The sequence below is a fragment of the Pinus tabuliformis genome, chromosome 1_1 (assembly GCF_031772625.1).
Source record: "Pinus tabuliformis cultivar Carrire ecotype Pingquan chromosome 1_1, CPIR1, whole genome shotgun sequence".
In the NCBI taxonomy this organism is placed as follows: domain Eukaryota; kingdom Viridiplantae; phylum Streptophyta; class Pinopsida; order Pinales; family Pinaceae; genus Pinus; species Pinus tabuliformis.
The window spans coordinates 657,422,248-657,432,731 of NC_142297.1; the positions used below are offsets into that span (position 1 = coordinate 657,422,248).

The 10,484-nt window shown below is 35.7% G+C and overlaps 1 pseudogene; it reads right to left on the bottom strand.

The window, feature by feature from the left end:
• Window positions 1–5,632: 5,632 nt before the first annotated feature.
• Window positions 5,633–6,686, bottom strand: LOC149215106 (mitogen-activated protein kinase 4b pseudogene; annotated as a pseudogene).
• Window positions 6,687–10,484: the final 3,798 nt, after the last annotated feature.

Here is a 10,484-nt window from a genome sequence, read left to right on the forward strand (position 1 = left end):
AGGTGGTCGTGATTGAGGTAGGCAGTCGGGAAGTGAGGCGGTAATGGCCCATCCTCGGACTGGAAGTTGCGAAGATGTGGCATAAAATATATGCTCAAATCATCCGAGTGACAACCCATGCCTCTCATATAGGTACTCTGACTCAAGTTGAGTAATTGATTTCAAATTGAGAAGCTAAATTGAATCAGTGGGCAGAATTTGAAGTTCAGATAGAAGACTGGCATGACTCAGTTCCAGACCCGGGTCATTCTAGAGGCTGCAACACCCAATACAAGAAAACTGTTCACCTCTACTGGTTGAGGAATTGTATTGTGGCGAGAGCTATCTTGACCTCTCTAGAAGGCTTTGTCAAATATGATCAAGGTTTTCAGGAAATTCATAATGAATTCCAACTCATTAAGTTCCAAATTTAGCAACAAAATGTTCGTCTCAGTTGCATTGAAAAACACATCCTTACTCTGAGTTACCAAGCTCCAGTGCAAAGGACCCAGCTCCTGTGGAGTCCTTTGATGAGTAGTAGTTTGCTTGGATATGGATGTACTTGTTTTTTGTCTGGTTTTCTATGATGTATATGTCGACTAGTTATCTATACTATAACTATTTAGGATGTAGATGGTTTCCAGACATTCAGTCCTACAAGGCACTGTTAGACATACTTAAATTATTTTGTTTTTGGATGGCATATAATGTTGTTCGGTGGCCAACAGACCTGGTTTCCCAATGGGTAGGTTGAGGCCACTAAACTTCTTGACTTTGGTTGTAATATGCTTTTGATGAAAATGAATGAATGAAAAAGGTCTTGCCAAGCTTACAAAAATAAATATTTTTTAATAATAATAATAATAATATAATAGTTTTTTAATATAATAATTTATAAATTCTTTGTAAAAGTTGTAATATTTTGAATTTATTTATCCTATAAGTTAGTTATTTTGACGCCATCACTCTTGTAAAACAATTGATATGCCTTGAATATTTACGTTGAAGGCATGCTTAATGAATGAATTCATTCCAAAAGTTCCAAAAACCATTTGTATGATATATCATGGTTTCTATATTCACCTTGCCATCCACTTGTCATTTATTTATCTTGTATAGCATATCATTGATTTGTAAATTCACTTCGCTATCTAGTTGTTACACATCTATTATTATCCATGTATGTATATGTCTATTTAGTTGTTACTCATTTATTGTCATCACAATGTATGCAAATGTTTTTCAAGTTCAATTTTGACATTTAATTGCATTCCTACTTTGATCTCACGGGGTTATTATAACCATGCTCAGTAAGGGATTAACAATTTTAGGTTTATTTATTACTTTGTTTTATGTATTTTGTTTCCACCTAGCCTATTCTATCAATATGGTATTTAGACACTATATAATGTGTAATGGTTATGGAGAATGTGATTTCGGGGAAGGTTTATGGAGAGAATGATCTTAGGGGATTGAATAGGAAATCTTCTCGAAAACTAACAGACACAACGAGACTTATAGTAATAGTCAAGGAGAAGGACAAGGGTCATTTACCACGCTCCAGTGTGTCATCATTGTAGTTCTTGACAACAACATGAATTTGATCTTAATTGGTGGCAAAATCAATATCTATAGGTGAGTAATTAATGAAATTGTTGCTCATTTTGATTATATATATATATATATATATATATATATATATATATATATATATATATATATATATATATATCAAACAATAAAAAATTGTCATGCGATTATTGCTTATTTGCAATAAATTTATGAGTACTCATTTGGTTCATCCACCAACTCCACTTCTACACACACCTCTCACCTTTTTTCTTCATATTACACCATCCCTCATCATTGATGGAGTCCAAGATATGATCATTCCTCTCATATATGTCATAAATAGAAATATCCTCTAGAATTATTTTGTAATCTACATATTTTAGTGTTATTTTCATTATTTGTGGTCTATATTAAGTAGCAACGACTTAGTATGAAGTCCAATTTTATTGTTGGTTGTCCATAATAAATAACAACAAAATAGTGAGTTTTTATTACTGGATTGATGAAACACATATACTCAATAGGACAATGATGTACACAACAATGGCAAAGGCTTCAAACATTTATTCGTAGTCTAATTTGATACAATTTAGGGCTTTGAAATTGAGGATATCAATGATAAACATGCGGGAATCGATCTCAATAACACGATCTCTCATGCTTCTGTCATTGTGGTATATGAGAATGGTAATTTAATTAACTATTCCCAAGAGCTTAATCTGGAAAAGAATATTTACTAGCTTCTTCCTACTTGTTTATTGCGATTGATTGGATTTAGCACAAAGAGCACCTAGTCATTGTTAACTAATTAACCCTTGATAGATGCACCATAGCTTTTGAAGGTATTTTTCAATCATTTTTTCTACCTTTTTCTCATTTATTATGAGTTCGACATAAAAAAATTTAAAAATATAAATGATAAATATCCATTGCGAGTTACATGGTAAATCATCATATATTCTAAATTCATTGAAATTAACTGAATGTTTATTCCAAATATATTGAAATTAAATGAATATTTGCTTTGATAAATTATCAATTGTTTACAAATTTTATAAATTTTCAAACTTACTTTTATAAAATGTTGAAATGACCTTTATAAGTACACTTCCTAAACTATCACCTCTTTATACATTGTCCTTTATTGATAACATTATGGAAGGAAATTCATAACAAAGAAGGGGAAAACATGAAATGGCAAGGGAATACATTTAAGAATGCTTAAAATCTTGACTCTCAGCAAAAATAACGCATCTCTTAGGGCTCTTCCCATGATTTTAAACTGGGGAATGTGGTTGGAACAAAATTGGGCAATTTTTTTAAATCAAGGACAATCTTTCAATCGTGTTGCCATCAACAACTTCACCTTTTAGACATCGATACCCCTTGGTAGAAAACCCTAGTATCCGAACTCTCACTCTAAGGTGCTCAACCAACAGGAAAGCCCCTAGGCTTTCTTTAATGGGGCAACACAACAAAATCTTTAAATTGGAGGAATGTGGGGTATCCTCTTTTTGTTATATGACTGTTTCTACACCTCGTCTTGCAACATTGGTCAAGCATCAAATAATTATGCTGAGTTATTTGCTCTAAAACAAATCCTACAACTTGTTGAATTCCTTTACATCTCTTCCCTTCATGTTTATGGAGACTTAAAACTCATGATAGATTGAATGAATGACACTACTAGATTGAGGAACTGCACTCTACTTCTTATTTATCGAGAAATCATTAAAAAACTGGACAAATTTTCTCATATTTACATGTCTTAAAACCAACAAGTAGACGACTTGTTAAATGCTGGATTGGAAGTGGACAAGGGAATATGGAAAGTCTTGGAAGCTCATGTGGGCCAAATCATAGAACATTTTCTTGACCCATCGGACTAAATGTTTGATGTTTTTATTTTATGTTTTTATATTATCCCATATATACTTAGTGAGCCTATATAACATCTTCAACATATGGATACAAAGGCACTATTTGGATGCAACAAATTCATTCTTTTTTGCCATAGAAACAGGATGTTTATGGGACACTTTGTTAGGCCAAATATCACATTAAGAGGGCAGGGGAGTGGGGGTGAATTAGTGTAATGGAAAATTTATTATTTCAAAAATTTCATCAATAAATAGCTATGTAGCAATGTACCATAACAATTTGCATTACAACAATAAATGAAACCATGCATCAAGAAGCCATCATCACAACACAAGAGGACACAAGATTTTACATGGAAACCCTTGCGGGAGAAAACAAAAAAATATTTTCTTCTTCTTCTTCAATTCATTTACATAGATTTGTAGGAAACAACCTTCTAAAGGTACCCACCCCCAAGATGTGAAAAAAATACTTGCAATAGGCTGAAACCTTATTGAGGCACCGACCTCGAAAATTTGCAAGCTTTGACTTGTTGTAGGCTTCAACCTGATTGAGGCACCAACCTGGAAAATGTGCAAGATTTGACTTGCTGCAGGCTTCAACGTGATTGAGGCACCCACCTCCCTGTTGAACTTCATGTGGACCACTTTTGATAATATTTGAAACTGGATCCATGTGCTCTTCAAACAATATAGATCTTCAAATGATCCAGATCTTGGGGGCTAAGAATCCAGGACCATGAATGTTGAGAGAAGAGGAGGGAAAAATGTAAATATGCCAAGAAACTAATCACAAAAAATATTGAAAAAACAAATATGCATTGAATTCATCCAACATGTGAAAGGAAAGATAACCATTCAAGATAACTAGTTATTAAATGAGATAGAATTTTGATCATTACATCGTGGTGGACGAACCTCTCCTTTTGCAAGTTGAGGCTCATTATTTATAATGTTATTAGTGCCTTCTTTACATCATTCAATACCATGGGTGGATATCATGGGTAAATACCATGGGAAGATGCCTCTTTCCATTCAGAAATCCTCCCTCCTCAAGAAGCAATGATCCACATTGCTTCAAGTGCCCTCCTTAGAAGATTCTGTTGGATATGAGCCAAGGAAGAGAAAGGTTTTGTTTGGTTAACCCATAACCATGATGAACGAAGGTTCGAAGATAGAGCTACCCTGTAATGCTTGTGGGCCAACTACTATACAAATAGTGTATGACCTAGTAAATGGACTTTGATGGTGAGGGTTTTGTGTGGTTGACCCATAACCATGGGTTTATGGGTGACTCATAGCCATGAAGAAAAAAGGTCCGAGGATAGAGATATCATATAATGCTCATGGGCTAAATGTGATACCGATAATATGGGTTGGCAAATGGACTTCGATGGTAAGGGTTTTGTGTGGTTGACCCATAATAGTGGGTTTGTGTGTGACTGATAACCATGATGAATGAGGGTTTGAGGATAGAGATATCCTATAATGATTGTGGGCTAACTGTGATGCTGGCAATGTATGGCCTAGCAAATGGACCTTGAAATAATTCTCTTTCCGACCTGCCAAGGTATGGTAGAAATTTGGTGCCTTATATTTGTAAATTCTCACTATCCACTAAGATGTTGTAAAGGCTTCCTTCAAATACTCAAGTTTCACATTTCTTATTCCCATGGCTATGAGTTAATAGTCCCGCCATGACATTACCTTGGCATGAAGAGGGGTATTTTGTCGCAACCAAAAATTTGCTTCAAGATAGCCAATAATGATATCTCTATCACCATAGGCACCCATAGCTACTAGAAAGGCATAATGCAAATCTCCAACATGCCCTATCTAGATTGCAAACCAATAATGTATTAAGAAATATGATACCTAAAGAATCATTACTAGAATGTTGATTGCAATCCTTGAAGTAACACTTGTCACAAGCTTGGAATTTGTGGTTGCTGAGGGAGGCTTTGGAGATGCATCAAACTAAAAGATGTTTGTACACATGCCTAAGTTCAAAACAGGTTCTACAAGCCCTTCTTGAAACCATTGTTGGAGTGATATATCCACTACAGTTGATTCTGTATCATCATTGTATTTAGTCTTTAAGTTAGAGTTCAATGCTTTGTAATTTAGATTTTGCACAACATCTCCAAGAAATTTAGTGTTAGTGTCAACATGGCCATCTTTGTTGCCTCTAGGTTGTGATGTTATCGAGGATACATGGATGGCAGTTGAAAATTGATATTCCAAGTTAAAGAAAGTCTATCTTCTGGTTTAAAGTTAATAGATTCCCTCCAAATGAGCTCTTTTAGATGTTCCTTAGTGAATGAGCATTGCTAAAAATCAAAGTTGAAATGAATGTGGCAACTGGTTTTATCATTGAGGTCATGGAGACTTTCCAATTAAGGTTGAATCAAGGCCTCTTTAACTTCAATGCATTTGCTTAGATCAAGTACAAGCATTTTTTCAGGTACATCTATATTTGTTGGAGCCATGTTAGGGAATTTTTGAGAATAAGGTTGCTTATGAAACTGTGGAAATTGCATGATGTATCTTCTAGCATTTTCACTATGTAGAAATCCAAGATTAGAGTCATTTGGTGAAGTGATTAACTCATTGATGAGCCTTAATTGTTGAACATAATCTTTACTAAGAAACAAGGGCTCACGCTTTAGTATCTCCATAAAAATGTAGTACTGACCATATATCATTGGTTGTTGTACACTCAAAATAATTCAATAGTAGTTCTGACACATGATACCAACGGTTAACAACATACTTTGTTATAAAATTTGTTCTTGAAGTAGTTCATGCAAGCCCAAAATCACATATTTTTAGGTCACAATTTGCATTTAGAAGCAAGTTATTGGGCTTTAAATATCTATGCAAAATATTTTCCAAGTGTATATACTAAAACCTTTTCAATAATTGTTATAGGAAGTACTAAGAGTAATCCTCTGTTAATGGTTGAGTGGAGTGTATAATTTGATAGATATGTATATCCATCTTCATGGATAACATTATGAAAATAGTCTGAGAAGCTATGTCCAAATTTATAAGACTCCTAGTGGCTAGAATTGCTTTAGGGACTAGATCATGCGAGGCTTTAGCGAAAAGTGCCCATGTTGTAGATGAAGCAACGTCCCCAACTTCCTGAGGGTTTATAGGAGCCAGAAGGTAGTGTCCCGGGATCCTTAGAATGAATTGGAAAAGCTCTGAATGGAGAGGAATTCTCACATTATTTTTATTGCAATCATACATCCACCCATATGACGAGGATATGCTATTAACACGATCATGCCATATAGGGTTGTCATTTGTAGAAACAATGTCATCATGGATACTGAATTTGCATATTTAATCAATCAGGGCTCTTTTAGTGTTATATGCAGTAGGGATATTATAATTATTTGCAATTTCATCCTCCTCCTCATGAAAATTAGAATAGGACAAGCCTTCCTGCACCCGATCATGGGCTTGATCATCAAATATATATGCATAGATGTAATTCTTGCTAGCCTAACCCTCAACAAAGTGGAAAATTCTGACTTTGGCCCCAAAAAGCATGAGGGAAATCATCTTGTAGAAGAGAGCAAGGGCGACCTTGATAATGGATGCCCTCTTCATCGATTTGATGGCATATTGGGTGTTAATATTTCATAGGGCTATATTATTCTTTGCTTTGATAATTTAATTTCTTCATTAACACATTAAATTCACCCCATAAACATTATTCAATTTTTCATTATTATTCATCAACATATGCAACTATATAGAAAGAACAATAACATCATTTCATTATCTCTTTCATATGCAAGCACAAGCCATTTGTAAAGAATACATTCTCAGCATACCATAAGGCTTACCTAGTCATCCAATGTTATAGCTTAAACATAACATTGAAACAATATACCTTTCATACCTTGTGTTCAAATACATGTGCACCTTCTTATAGGCAGCTTGTAGTGCTTGTCACCTTTTCATCAAGTGCCTCTTTACCTCTTTCTAGATCTAGCTTTTCTTTCCTACATCTCAAATGATCCTCAAGAGGGATCTACTTATCACATCTCATCAAGGAGGTTAGATACATCCATATACTCAAATATACATGCAGGAAGTATAAGCAATGATCAAAACAATAATCATAACAATCATATCCATAAGTCTGAACAAGAGTAAAGACATAAAGAAACATCATAAGTCAAGAAGTACTTATCTTCAACAAGAGGTGATCCTATCCCTCTTGAACCAACCTTCAAGAGTCATCACAATCCACATAAGAATGTTTCCTTCAATCATCTTTATCAACATCTAGGTCACCAGGGATTCATCAAATCCGTCCCAAGTGCTTAAACATCTTCACATAGATCATGCTATAGTTTCATACATAAAATCTCAAGTCTTTGCCATAAACCAAGGTTTCTCTCAAACCCTGACCATCAAATCCTTATGCACTAACTACCTAAGGTTTCTTTCATACCTTAGCATTCTTTTAGGTATCCACCATCCTCTTCTTGTTTCCATCAAAAGTGTCTCCATGGGGGGTGATCTTCATGGATTTTCTTAAGCCCAACTTTGATACCATGTTAAATTTTCATGGGGCTATATTTTTCTTTGCTTTGATAATTGTATTTCTTCATTAAAACATTAAATTCACCCCATAGCATCATAACATTATTAATTTTTTCATTATTATTCATCAGCATATGCAACAATATAGAAAGAACAATAACATCATCATCAATGTAGCAGAACATCAAGGAATAATAGAAGAAAAACATTCACACATAGAGACACTAGGATTAGTCGGAGACTAGGGCAAAACCCACTATGGGAAAAACCCTTGCAAATATTATTCTAATAGTTTGTCATCAAATGATTCAGCAAAAGAGAGTACATCGATCCATATCTTCACAACAATTAGAATATCCATGAAATGCATCTAAACATGAGAACTCTGATTTTGATAACTATAATGTATTGTCATTGCTTGTAGCTTACTACCGAACCCTTCTGTCATTGGGTGAAATATTTGGAATACTGAAATCTCATCTTGGAGTCTCGATCGCAGGGAGGAGGAGTTGTGCAAGCGATAATGATAGACATGGTCTCTCTCTCTATGAACTACATGATTGGATGTCGTGGCAACTCAATCGGTCCCATACCATTCCGTGCGAGCGACCGAGGACCAAACTGACCCAGAATCTCGGTTGCTCTCATGAAGACTCTATGCCAACGTCCAAGGACCTAGAGTTGCTCTCATGACCACTATGTTCCAGTGACCAGAGACCGAAATGCTCAATTATGTGCCAACGATTTTGAATCAGAAAACCCTAGTTCAGTGTGAGCTTCATCTTGAAGTTTTGGACCCTTGAGCGAGCTTCCTTCATCAGAACTATGTGAGCCAAGCCCAAATAGAAGAGGATAAGAGAGATTTATGTGTGTCCAAATGAGCTCGAGGTATCTTCTATTTATAGGCTTCTATGAGGGTCCACTTGACCTGTCCATTGGTACATGTGCATAGGGCCGACCTGATCTAGAATATATGTATGAATAAATTAATTCATAACTCAACTTCCACTTGTCCAAATGAGGTGATATTTAGGTCAATTTTGGTCCTATTGAAAAGAGGAATATGATGTCATCATCATCTCCATCAAATGAGTATTCCAAAGTGGAATTTAACCGCAATTTCATATTTTAACATTAGGGCTTTAGGGGGGTGGAGAGCTTCTTGACAGGAGGTATGGGACACAAATCACACTGAAGGGATTACATGGGACATGATAGAGGGATGGCTAGGCTAGGTGGGGAATGTGGATGAATAGAGGCTTGCCATCTTTTCTCTTGAAGTCACTGGTGTACGGAACCAACAGGACGACTTTGAATCTAGTGAGGGGATCATGGAGGGAGTGGATATCGAATACGAGACGAGAGAGATAAAATCCAAAAATAAGGGGGATGTACCTGAGAATGATGAGTTTCAAGATAACATCAGAGGAGAGAAAGGCATCATAGAACAAACGATAGAGGATGTCGGAGGTGGAGCCAGAGGAGGCTGAGTGGAGTGTAGAGGAGACAATGTACAAAACCTCCTGTTTGTCAAGGAGGCCTCTGGTGGGCATGTTAGATTCCTTGAGTGACTTTGTTGATTAGAAAGGACAGATAATGGAGTTGAGAGATTCAATTGCAGAGTGTTCTTTGGAAATTCCTTCCCATTAGGCTTGATCTTTTGGCAATACCTTTGGATAGACAACACATTCGATATTTTGCTCTTGGCTTAGGGAATGTGTCTGTGTGAACTCACTACACTAGACTTGCTTAAACCTCACAAAATGAATAATGTTGCCCCCACTGAATAGGTGGTCCCTGCCAATGGGCACAAACAACATATTTACATTGTTCCTAACATAAACACCCTCCAAGAAATTGAGTATCTTCCCAACAACCTACAACTCATGCTTCACGGGGCATTCTATGACGGGAGAAAAGAATTTAAGGATTCATGCTCTTTGGTAACTGGAATTTTTTTCCCATGTTTATGATGAACAAGTTCTCCAACGCGTCTAATGCAGCGATGACGAGTTTTTGGATCAAATTCCAGTCACTGCATACGTTTTTTTCATGGTAGACCATTTCCTGGAAAATATTCAAGCTTAATTGACTTCAGTTGAAGCCTTGACTTACTAGCTTGTAATTGGGTTAATGCCTCTGTGTCGTTGAAGCTCTTCGTTGAAGGAATTACCATTATAAGAAGCAACTATGATCCTATCAGGGAAGCCATGGAATCATAATCAACACTGATACCATTGAACCAAATCTTAGGAGCTAAGATCTCAGAACCGTGAATGCTAAGAGAAGAGGAGGGAAAAATGTAAATATGTTAAGAAAAAAAATATGAGATAATTTTTTTATCATTACATATTGGTGGAAGAATCTCTCCTTTGCAAGGTGAGGTCCATTATTTATATTATTCTTGTTTCCTTCCTTATATCATTCAATACCATGGGTAAATAACATGGGTGGATACCATGGGCATATTCTTATTTCCATTCATAT